This window comes from Calidris pugnax, unplaced genomic scaffold, assembly GCF_001431845.1.
Source record: "Calidris pugnax isolate Ruff unplaced genomic scaffold, ASM143184v1 scaffold13, whole genome shotgun sequence".
NCBI classification, from domain to species: domain Eukaryota; kingdom Metazoa; phylum Chordata; class Aves; order Charadriiformes; family Scolopacidae; genus Calidris; species Calidris pugnax.
In genome coordinates this window covers 1,163,284-1,174,663 of record NW_015090810.1, presented here as the reverse complement: position 1 = coordinate 1,174,663, position 11,380 = coordinate 1,163,284, and positions in this window count along the sequence as shown.

Here is an 11,380-nt window from a genome sequence, read left to right as displayed (position 1 = left end):
AACCCCCAAAAAAGGAAAAATTCATAAATAACCCCCCCCCCCCCCAAATTCCAGTATTCTATTTTCTTCCTATATTCTCCTGAAAGCAATATCAAGTCATAAACCATGAAGCAGAGTAACTGAGCAGCAATAAGTATTGCAAGTGGAGTGTCAAAAACTGCTGAATTAAAGTGGAAAGAGTCCAAGTCCAAACTAGAAAAATACTCTCTCCTCTTTCCGTAGACCAATCATGGTCCAATAACATTTAGTCTAAAATCCCTCCTAACAGACTGAAGTTCCTTCTTTTTGTTTTGCTCTTCCCTTTTTGACACTCCATCCATTCAAGAAACTGCCCTTCAACTCTGCAATAAGAACTTAGATAAAATAGGGCTTGAAAATAATTTTAGTATCAGAGCTCTCTCTAGTGGTGACTGTGCTACCTCATTATCTATTATTCATCCTAGCTAAACACAAGGAAGAATGAGCACCTCTCAAATGGGGCACCAGTAAATTCCTCCTTTTGTGACTACCGTTTGAGAGATTTTAGGCTGAGGGAAGTGTGATAGGATGAGAATGTATGACTGTGAAGAGAATTCTTAGTTGAGTTGGGACCTTGAACTTTGGACAGATGAGGTAGGTGTGTAATCATCCCACCACCAGCTACTTAAACTAACCAAAGGGCAGGACATACAAGATCTAGTGAGGGGCTCACCACCTCAGATCTCTACTCAGTTGAAGACTGTTGTTTCCAACAATAACACTGACATGATGAGAACATCTGATGGGGCCTTAGCTGGCACAGTGCTAAGGCTGGCCATTTATTTTAAACTGTTATGTTGGTACTTTTTCTCTACAATGTCCCACTTTGCATTGAAAAAGCTCAGGGGTCAGCCAGCTTTTTTTCCGCTGACTGTGCTTTGTCGGCTGTCACAGGAGGACAGGAGTGGACAGGGAGGCTGTAATATAAACTTAAGTTTATATTAGATAAGTTTGATCAAGGTTGGTTGGTCTGTCAATACTCCAACACAAGTAAATGAAGATGTATAATTTTTATTTTTCAGTCTGTTTCCAAATGACAAAAAAGATCCTTTGAAGGCAAAGAGAGGCTGGGAGGTATGTCAGATTGTGTAGAGCTGCACTAGAGCATGTTCTGCTTATGGAGAAGGCAGAGAAAGGCACTGTGATGACTCCACCTGACAGTGTAATTTTGGCCTCTTCTCTTTTGTGGAGGAGAGATTCTTCATGAGAGAGGATGAGCAGCCTTCTGTCTTTTTTTCTAGAGTCTTTGATGAAATGTCCATGGAAGATGCACAAATAAACCTTTATGATTTACTCAGAGACTGGATATGAAAAGGCACAGCAGAGCATAGAAAAAGAATCTGTGACTCACTTTAGCAAATCATTTGTTCATTACCGTAGCGGCCACAAAAAGCCAAGTCCTTACCAAACATTGCTGAAGGTATAGCCCATGCTCCATTAAGCTTGCAGCATAAGAGCTGCTATAAGTAAGAACACACAGGCATTAAGAAGGGTAAAAGTAACGTACATTTAATACAGGAGTCAACTCAGTTTGCTTTTCACAGTTAGAAGCATCATAGAAAAGGCTATTAAGAGGCACAGAAATATATTGGCCTGCATATGAGACCAGGGAAGTAGTTCCTTTCCATGACAGTGTATCGAACTTAACAGAAGCAATTGATTCATTTCTGAGAATGAGATGGATATAAGAAGGGTATGCGTTCAGGGAATGGACATTTAACCCCTAGAGTTTAAAAACCAAAATAAAAATTAAAAAATCCTGTAGGTCTCCAACTGCAAAATGACACAATAGTTGAATCTAAAACTAAAAACTCCATTTCTTAAGTTTATTAGAGGATTAATGTATCAGAGAATCGGATAATTCTGCAAAGATAATGCAAGAGAAATAGGAAATTGCAAGGATAAGACTATTTTAAATGAAGCAGAGCTAGTTAAGGGATCCAGTCTCAACTGCAACTGCACCACCCACTTGAAGTTAAACAAACATTATGCAGTGATCCTGGTGGATACTGAAATTAAACATTAGCTAGGTGTATGCCCTTGCAGCAAGAAAGTCCAATAGTATCGTGGGCTGCATTAAGAAGAGTGTTGCCAGCAGGTTGAGGGAGGTAATCATTTAACTCTATGCAGCAGTGGTGACACCACACCTGGAGTGCTGTGACAACTTCTGGGCTCTTCTATACAAGAAAGACATAGACATAGTGGAAACAGTCCAGCAAAGAGCCACCAAGAAGATTAAGGAATTGGAGCATCTCTCCTAAGAGGAAATGCTGAAAGAGCTGAGACTGTTCAGCCTCAGAAAGAGAAGGCTCAGGAGGTTCTTTTCAATATATATAGTACCTGAAGAGAGGGTGCATGAGGACAAAACCAGGCTATTTTCCAGTGGTGCCCAGTGATAAAAATCAAAGGTAATGGGCATAAACTGAAACATGGGAAGTTCCCTCTAAATATCAGGAAGCACTTTTTTACTGTGAGGGTGACCAAGCACTGACACGGTTTGCCCTCAGAGGTTGTGGAATCTCCCACCTTGGAGATATTCACAAGCCATCTGGATATGGTCCTGGGCAGTCTGCTCTAGGTGGCCCTGCTTGAGGAGGGCTGTTGAACAAGATAATCTCAAGACGTCCCTTCTAACTTCAACCATTCTGTCATTCTCTGATTCTGTGATTGTGAAAGACACAGCCAATAATTTGGAAGCAGAGACAAAAGGCATGCAAATCTCTTGCCTGAAATCATTGTGATGATCAGTGTACATACAGTCCACCGGACATCAGCATGGGGCATGAGTTCTGAGTGCTTGTTCTCCACCTCTTCTGATTCAAAAAAGACTGAAATAAAAAATATAAACATGAGCAAAAATTGCAGTTAAGATTAAACCAATAATTCAGATTACTAAATTAATATGATATCAAAGAATCAACATTCATCTTCATTGACCAGATATGTGGAAGAGTCAGTTTTATTAAAGACTCTTGGTTTGTTTGTAAGCACAGCAATATTCTGACCTGGTCAGAAAGGATACAAAGGATGAAGGCAGAAGTCCTTCATGCAAACATCCTTTGGAAAGATCAATTTGTGTCTTAAAAATTTAACAAAACAAGAGACACAGTGGAAGCACCTCAGTCCCATAGCAGCTAGTAACAAAATATAGCAGTTGTGATGACTTATTCATACCTCATCCTTCAATCCCACTGTTGGTGGGTTCTATTGTCCATAGAAGTCCTATCATCTGCTATAATGTCATGGACTTTTTCCACAAATTTAACATCAAAGGTTTGGTAAAATAAATATATACAAGGCCTATTTTAAGAAGCTACTTTTTAGCTCAAACTAGACTATTGACCAGCATAATTTTGTACTGATTTCATAAAACAATTGGTATATGAATATAAATGTCCATACACAAGACATACAGAGATATTAGAGTGTAACATGTCGTCCCAAAAATATAAAGTATTTTTTCTGCTCAGTTTGATGGGATTTGTGTTGCAAAAGCTGGGGCTTAATTTCTTTTTTCTTTTTGGTTTTTTTTTTTTTTGTTCTTATTTTCCACTTCTCTTCTTTTTCACTTGACAGTGGTAACCTGGCACAACTTGGAAAATAGCCACGGTCACTTGTTGCACAATCAAGTGACCTGGCTAGTAACTCCAGTCTTTTATATCTTCCTCTTCACAGTTAATCCAGGAGAAATAAGGAAAAATACATAGTTTGTTCAAGCATTTGAGGGAACCTTTGCTTTACCTTACTAGTGAAGCCTCTGCTTCACTGGGTGGAAAAGTTCTGCTTGCCAGGCAGACCAGGAGAGAAGCTAGTTTTTGGCTGCTTCATCCTCTAACAGCTCCTCCTGGATGGAAAAGTCTGCAGTGAGCTGCACACTGTTGAGATTGAGATAGTTGAGCTGCTAGCCTCTGATGTCAATAAGCAAGGCAGTATTCCACTTTAAACTCGTGAACTTCAAGTAAGAAGAGAAAGTCTAACGTGTCGACATACACAGTCTGGTGACTGGAGGCTTTGTAGATTTGCATTGCCAGAGGCTGATATATTTTCCTCCCAGTGGATGATAGATTTTCCCTATCCACTGGGCTACATATGAGATTGTGGGATGCCTTATACTTCCTGCTGAGAACAAGAGCTTCCTCCCTAAGACAAGAGCAGGTGTTTTTGGTTTTGGTTTTTTTGGGGTTTTTTGGTGGTGGCTTTTTTGTTGTTGTTTGGTTGGTTGTTGGTTGTTGATTTTTGTTTGTTTGCTGTTGTTGTTTGTAGTTTTGGTTTGGTTTGGTTTGTTTTTTTCCCAGGTGGGAATTTCTACTCTTGATTTAGTAGCAGGCCTCCTTGCCTCCTCTAGGATTTTCACCACTGTTCATCTGATGTCCTTAGGTCTAGCAAGCTGTTTGCTCTGTCATCCTTTGGTCTACTTATCTAAAGCTTTGTTATGAGTCCCCTTCTCAACACTATGCATTGAGAGAGAGATAGGGACTGCAAAGTTTCTCCCTGTTTCAGCTTTTGCCCCAACCTGTTCAGGGTACTGATGGCAACGTCTTAAATGACAAAACTGTGTTATCTGTTCTCTTGCAGTTTTTCAAGAGGTGCTTGCTAACACTGGGGACTGGTTTTAGGTTAGATTATACTGTCTCATGCATCTGTTTCTGAACAATATCACAGACTTTAGACTCCCCAGATGAGGACTTTGCAGTATGTGAGTCATCCATACTATATACCTTTATGTCCTAAAGGCCTTAGGTCTTCTCCTTTCTCCCAGTACTCCAGGCAAAGAGTTTTCTTGGTCTCTGTGAGGAGTTTATACAGCTAGGTAGTATGGCTGGTGGGGAGGAGGGTGGATTTTGGCTTTCAGGACACTGCTATGAATATTCTTCTGGCCAGGACACATCCATGAATATTCTTGGGTACAGAATATGCAATAAAGAACAAAGTAAATAGTTTTCCTCCAAAAATCTAAAGTATCACAAAAACAATTGTAATTGTCAAATTCCAGTCTCTGTGCAACAGCATTAAGTATTTTATGGCAAATTGTATTCTCCTGTCTTATATTTATGGCCAGTGAACAGGCTTTTAATGCTGGCTTTAAAAGACATACTGCCATTGGCTTAAAAGTTATAAAGATCTTCATTCCATCTATTTTTTTTTCAGATCAATTTGGGGTGGTCACTCAGCAATAAACTGAGTTTCTAAATCAATCTTATTCCTTCCTTTTTAAAGATCCCTTTTCACTCCTTCAGCAGTGACACCAACTATTTTAATCTAGTCATTCTAAATCATTTGATTCATATGGGTAATAGAAAATCCCTAGAAATTTAACAGTACTTGGATCTTAATTACCAAGAAAGCCATTGTGTGAATTAGATTGGAATATAGTATGCTTTTATATAGTCCCTTTCACACATAAGGAGCAATGGCAGTGAGACGTTTATGATGAACTGAACAATATCTGATAATAAAGCTGCATCACTCCACTAATTTGAAGGGTCCTAAGAGTGATACACTTTTTGTCAAGGTGGCTTTATACCAGGATTGTGCAGTCTAGAAGGCAGGTTTCTGTCAGGCAATATTTCATTTTGTAAGTCTCGTTACTTGCACTTTTCATGCTTGGCAAGGTAAGAAGTAACATGCTGAGTCAAAGCTGTGATATCAATGGGCAACTGTACATCCAGACTGACATGACAGCCTTAAAGAAACACAGAGTTATTACAATTAATAAGCATGTGTGCTTCTATCTGACAGGGAAATCAAGCACATACATTGGGGGATTTCACTTGGCGCTGGCCAAAAGTTATGTAAAGAACATGCTGTTTAGCCAAACTTACCGTCTAGATACAACGATAATGAAGAAATTCTAAGTAAATTTTTCTTATTTTTATTTCATGAAGTAAAAATACACTGTCATTTTTTTATAATAGTCTCTCCATAACTGACAGGAAAAAACAATCACAGAATATTCATGATTGAAAGGGACCTTTGAGATCATCAAGTCCAACCACAAAAAAACCCAAAGCAAACAAAACCAAAACCAAAACCAAACCCACACCACTCCCACCCAGAAACAGACACAAACAAACAATTCTGGGCACTAGAGCATGCCCTGAAGTGCCATGTCTGCACGTTTCTTAAATACCTCCAGGGATGGCGACTCCACCACCTCCCTGGGCAGGCTGTTCCAGTGCCTGACCACCCTCTCGGTAAAGTAATTCCTCCTAATATCTAATCTAATCCTCTGGACCATTTCCTATGGTCTGTCATTATTCCCTTGGGAGAAGAGGCCAACACCCACCTCTCTACAACCTCCTTTCAGGGAGCTGTAGAGGGCAATGAGGTCTCCCCTCAGCCTCCTCGCCTCCAATACCCAGTTCCCTCAGCCTCTTCTCATATGATTTGTTCTCTAGACCCCTCACCAGCTTGGTGGCTCTCCTCTGGATACGCACCAGCAGCTCGATGTCCTTCCTGTAGTGAGGAGCCCAGAACTGAACACAGGACTCAAGGTGAGGCCTCACCAGTGCTTAGTACAGAGGCATGTTGGATGGCGACTCCACCACCTCCCTGGGCAGGCTGTTCCAGTGCCTGACCACCCTCTCGGTAAAGTAATTCCTCCTAATATCTAATCTAATCCTCTGGACCATTTCCTATGGTCTGTCATTATTCCCTTGGGAGAAGAGGCCAACACCCACCTCTCTACAACCTCCTTTCAGGGAGCTGTAGAGGGCAATGAGGTCTCCCCTCAGCCTCCTCGCCTCCAATACCCAGTTCCCTCAGCCTCTTCTCATATGATTTGTTCTCTAGACCCCTCACCAGCTTGGTGGCTCTCCTCTGGATACGCACCAGCAGCTCGATGTCCTTCCTGTAGTGAGGAGCCCAGAACTGAACACAGGACTCAAGGTGAGGCCTCACCAGTGCTTAGTACAGAGGCATGTTGACTTCCCTACTCCTGCTGGCCATGCTATTCCTGATACAAGCCAGGATGCTGTTGGCCTTCTTGACCACCTGGGCACACTCCTGGCTCATGTTAAGGTGGCTGTACACCAACACCCCCAGGTCCTTTTCTGCTGGGCAGCTTTCCAGCCACTCTTCGCCAACCTCCTTTCAGGGAGCTGTAGAGGGCAATGAGGTCTCCCCTCAGCCTCCTCGCCTCCAATACCCAGTTCCCTCAGCCTCTTCTCATATGATTTGTTCTCTAGACCCCTCACCAGCTTGGTGGCTCTCCTCTGGATACGCACCAGCAGCTCGATGTCCTTCCTGTAGTGAGGAGCCCAGAACTGAACACAGGACTCAAGGTGAGGCCTCACCAGTGCTTAGTACAGAGGCATGTTGACTTCCCTACTCCTGCTGGCCATGCTATTCCTGATACAAGCCAGGATGCTGTTGGCCTTCTTGACCACCTGGGCACACTCCTGGCTCATGTTAAGGTGGCTGTACACCAACACCCCCAGGTCCTTTTCTGCTGGGCAGCTTTCCAGCCACTCTTCGCCACGCCTGTAGCGCTGCCTGGGGTTGTTGTGACCAAAACGCAGGACCCAGCACTTGGCTTTATTAAGCCGTTCCATTGGCTTTGACCCACTGATCCAACCTATCCAGACCCATCTGTAGAGCCTTCCAACACTCAAGAAGATCAACATTCCCATCTAGTTTGGTGTCATCTGCAAATTTACTGAGGGTGCACTCAATCCCCTTATCTAGATCATCAGTAAAGATAATAAACAAGACTGGCCCCAAAACTGAGCCCCGAGGGACACCACCGGTTACCAGCCACCAACTGGATTTCAATAGGTGAGTCAGTTTACATAAATGTCAGTGAAATTTTTGTTTTGATAAAACAAGCAGTTGTCTATGTAACACACTTATTTACATATTTTTTTTAACTGCAAATTATTCTGTTGATATGTATCTGTCAAAGAATAATTTTCTGTAAGAAAATAGTATGTTACTATACAGCATGTTAAACTGACATATCAATGTAGTCTTTAAATTAGCAATGTCTTCCATTTTTCTGGTATGGGACAATATTTTGTATATGATACAAAATTAGTCCATTCTTGAATTCCAGAAAGAAAGCCAAAACTCTTCAAGTGAGTTGAATACTGTTGGTGGTATTTTAAGACACATCTATAATTGTTCATGTTTTTGGCCTATTGTTTTACACAGGCCATTTCTCACTTTCAAGTTTTATCACATTCATCATCTCCCTCATAAACCATGCTTTAGTGTGATGTCTCCAACAGATGCAAACCTCAGAGAGATGTTCCCCATACTAAGTGTTTTTGATAGTAAAAGCAAGATACTAGGTTTTCAAAAAAGCTTAATTTCAAATAAATCCTACTTGAACCGCATATAATTGAAAGTAATGTTGTCTAGCCTTTCTAGTGGTGCGTACTAAATGTTCTTCAGGGATCCAGGCTGGCTGCAAAGACGCAGATATAGAGGTGCAAATCTACAGTGCTTGTTGTGGTGTGTAAGCCAAAATGATGAACCACCAAAAGCTTTCTTTGCATGTGATGAGGAATGTAATAAACAGTTTTAACTCCTTTAAAAATGAGATCTCAAGGATGCAAAATGCTTTGGAAAATCTGCCCATACACTACATACAGTTGTTTATTTTGTTACTCACTACATTAGAATTTCTATTACAGTCTTTGTTAGCATAACTGTCTGTACAAATCCCTAAACATAACTTCTATTTCATCTTGTTTGCTTTTTTCCTTTTACTATTACGACTTTTTCTTCATGAACGCACTGTTCAATTATTCCGTCCTCAAATGGCTTCTTCACAGCATGTATAAAAAATAAAATAAAATGCCTCTCTCTACCAGTGCCCAGTTCTTATTTTCCTTAATTATTTTCATTAGTTGCTTCTGCACTGTCATCTTACCTTTTATCCTTTCCATGCAAATGTGTTGTGTTTTACTCAATATGAGCAATTTACATGTCATGTTTATCTTGTTACTCTCCAATCCACTGGCTGTGAGCATGGTGGATCACACTTTTGCAACAGCAGATCAGAAGGTTAGATATCTTTGCGACCTCACAAACAACACAACATGTAAGTTATACAAATTTATACTGCTTGTATACATATGCATATTGATTATGACAACAAAAATGCTAATTAAGGACTCATTCCTACACTGTATTGAGTCCCAAGGCTTTCAAAGCATTTGGGTAATCATGGTAGTGGCCAGGGGACTAATCATATGACAATAGTGTGCTCAGACACATTTAAAACTTTGCTACTGAAACTAATTCTTGACTTTGACAGAAACATCTGTCTTTGTTGCCTTCAGTATCATTGTATGCATTATAACAGGACTTGAAGGGCCAATAGATGCAGAAGCTGTATTACCCAGGATGCAGTGCAAAACACCATAATATGAATCTATGTTCCACAGAGTGAAGAGCTTTGGCAAGAAGAACGGCAGGGAATGGAGTAGCTCAGATAGGTGTTATGACATTCAAAATCACAGACTTGAGCAGGAGAGGAAAGTCTTTCCTTTTATACACTCTAAGATCAGGCCTTTTTTTTTTCCCCTCTCTCTCCAAAAGGATTTTTTCTGTGGTTTTCTTGCATAGTATATGATACAAAAATGAGAGAGAAAACAAAGGCAGTGCTTTCCTGAATTTACAGAAAGAAAAATTCTCATTTCTTTAACTAAAGCTAAGGTGTTTCCAAATTTTGTGAAGTATTTTTCACCTAAGACAAATACAGTAGATCTTTGCAAAGTAATAGCACATCATTATGCAGTAAAAATTAATGGAAAATAAGGGTAAGACCTGCATGGATGTTATAATAAATATATATATATAATAAATGATCATTTTTCGTATATATATATAGAATTGAAATAAGCCATTCCTGATTTATATCAATGGAACAGAGGGATGAACATGGTCTTTAAATTACAGTACTAACTGTGAACAAAGCACTCTTGAAAATTTGTTTCTGTTTTGTTAATTTTTAAGTGTTTGTTTAATAGTCCCCAAAATATGGCACATCAAAGCTAACTGAAATTTTTATAATATTATATTATTATAAAGTTCCAATATTATAGCTAACTAAGCATATTAAAACCAATGTACTCCTTTAAAAATAATCACAACAAAAACAATGAAAAAGAAAACACAACGTAAAATTCAACAAACTTTGCAGTAAGTGGTAAACGATTATAAATTCCTTTAGTTTTCCGTGTTAATATATTGATCATGATAAACACATTTGGTCTTTAAGACAACATAATATGAAATCCCATTTGTATTTGCTGTAATTTAGCTGTAATTGTCTGCAAGCATGATAGCAGTCTCCAACAGTTTTGCATGATGGTGCACAAGGGAGATGAGATAAATATACTCTCATCTTCATGACTTGATTGATGCTATATAAGGAGGTCTAAAGGAGGAATAGCATTACTTAGAGACATGCTATGCAGAAGAGGAAAAGAATGAAGTAATAGATAGTGAGTGGTGTCAATTTTCATAGGACTTTTATGACAATAAAGAGAGTCTTTTCCCCTCCATCATGGGAAAATACTCTAAAAATACATTATTAGAAAAGTAAACACATTTCTTTGTCTGACCTACAGTGAGACAGTGCTCCATGCAACAGAATCCCTGGGCATTTATCTAGGGAACAAAGTTGAAGATAGGACAAAGAAAATGTAAATGTATAATTTCTCATTTCTCACTACATTCATTAGATATTATTTTTCTTTAGACCAACTTTTCATTTGAAAACAACTGAGCAAGCAATAAGGAACCTCTACAGACCTTTGCAGTTAGCAACCACATTTTAACGGCCTAAACTTGCCTGAGCCAGACACCCTCCTTTCTCCGAACTCTTAATCCTTTAAGAAGAATTTCCAGCTCTTTAAGATGTACCCTCTAATTTCTTCTGTGCTGGGATGGGATATTCCCTCCATCCTCCACATTGCTCCTCTTTGTCTGTGTTTTGCTTGTCTCCAGCCTTACCTGCTGCTGACTTCCCAACTACTGCTCTGCCTCAGAGAGCTTTCTTCCATCCCTTGCTCCCTTACTTTTTTCCCTTGCTCAACTCTCAGTTTTTCCAAACTGTGCTGCACTTCACCCTATCAACATTTCTTGAAACTAGAGGAGACAATTACATCCACATTTGTTTTGGCAGTTTAAGCATCTTGTAGTAACTTGTCTCTCATGCTATCCTTGATGAGCAATGTCTTCCTTTCCCTTAATCAGTTCTCTCTGTAATTATTTCTCTCCTTAATCAGTTGTCTGATTACTATTCCATCTGTACCAAACCCAATTGTTCCCATCATCTGACATTGACAGTCAGCCCCACCTTACTCATACTAGGATCTTCCACTATCCGTTTTTTTTGACACCCACATAC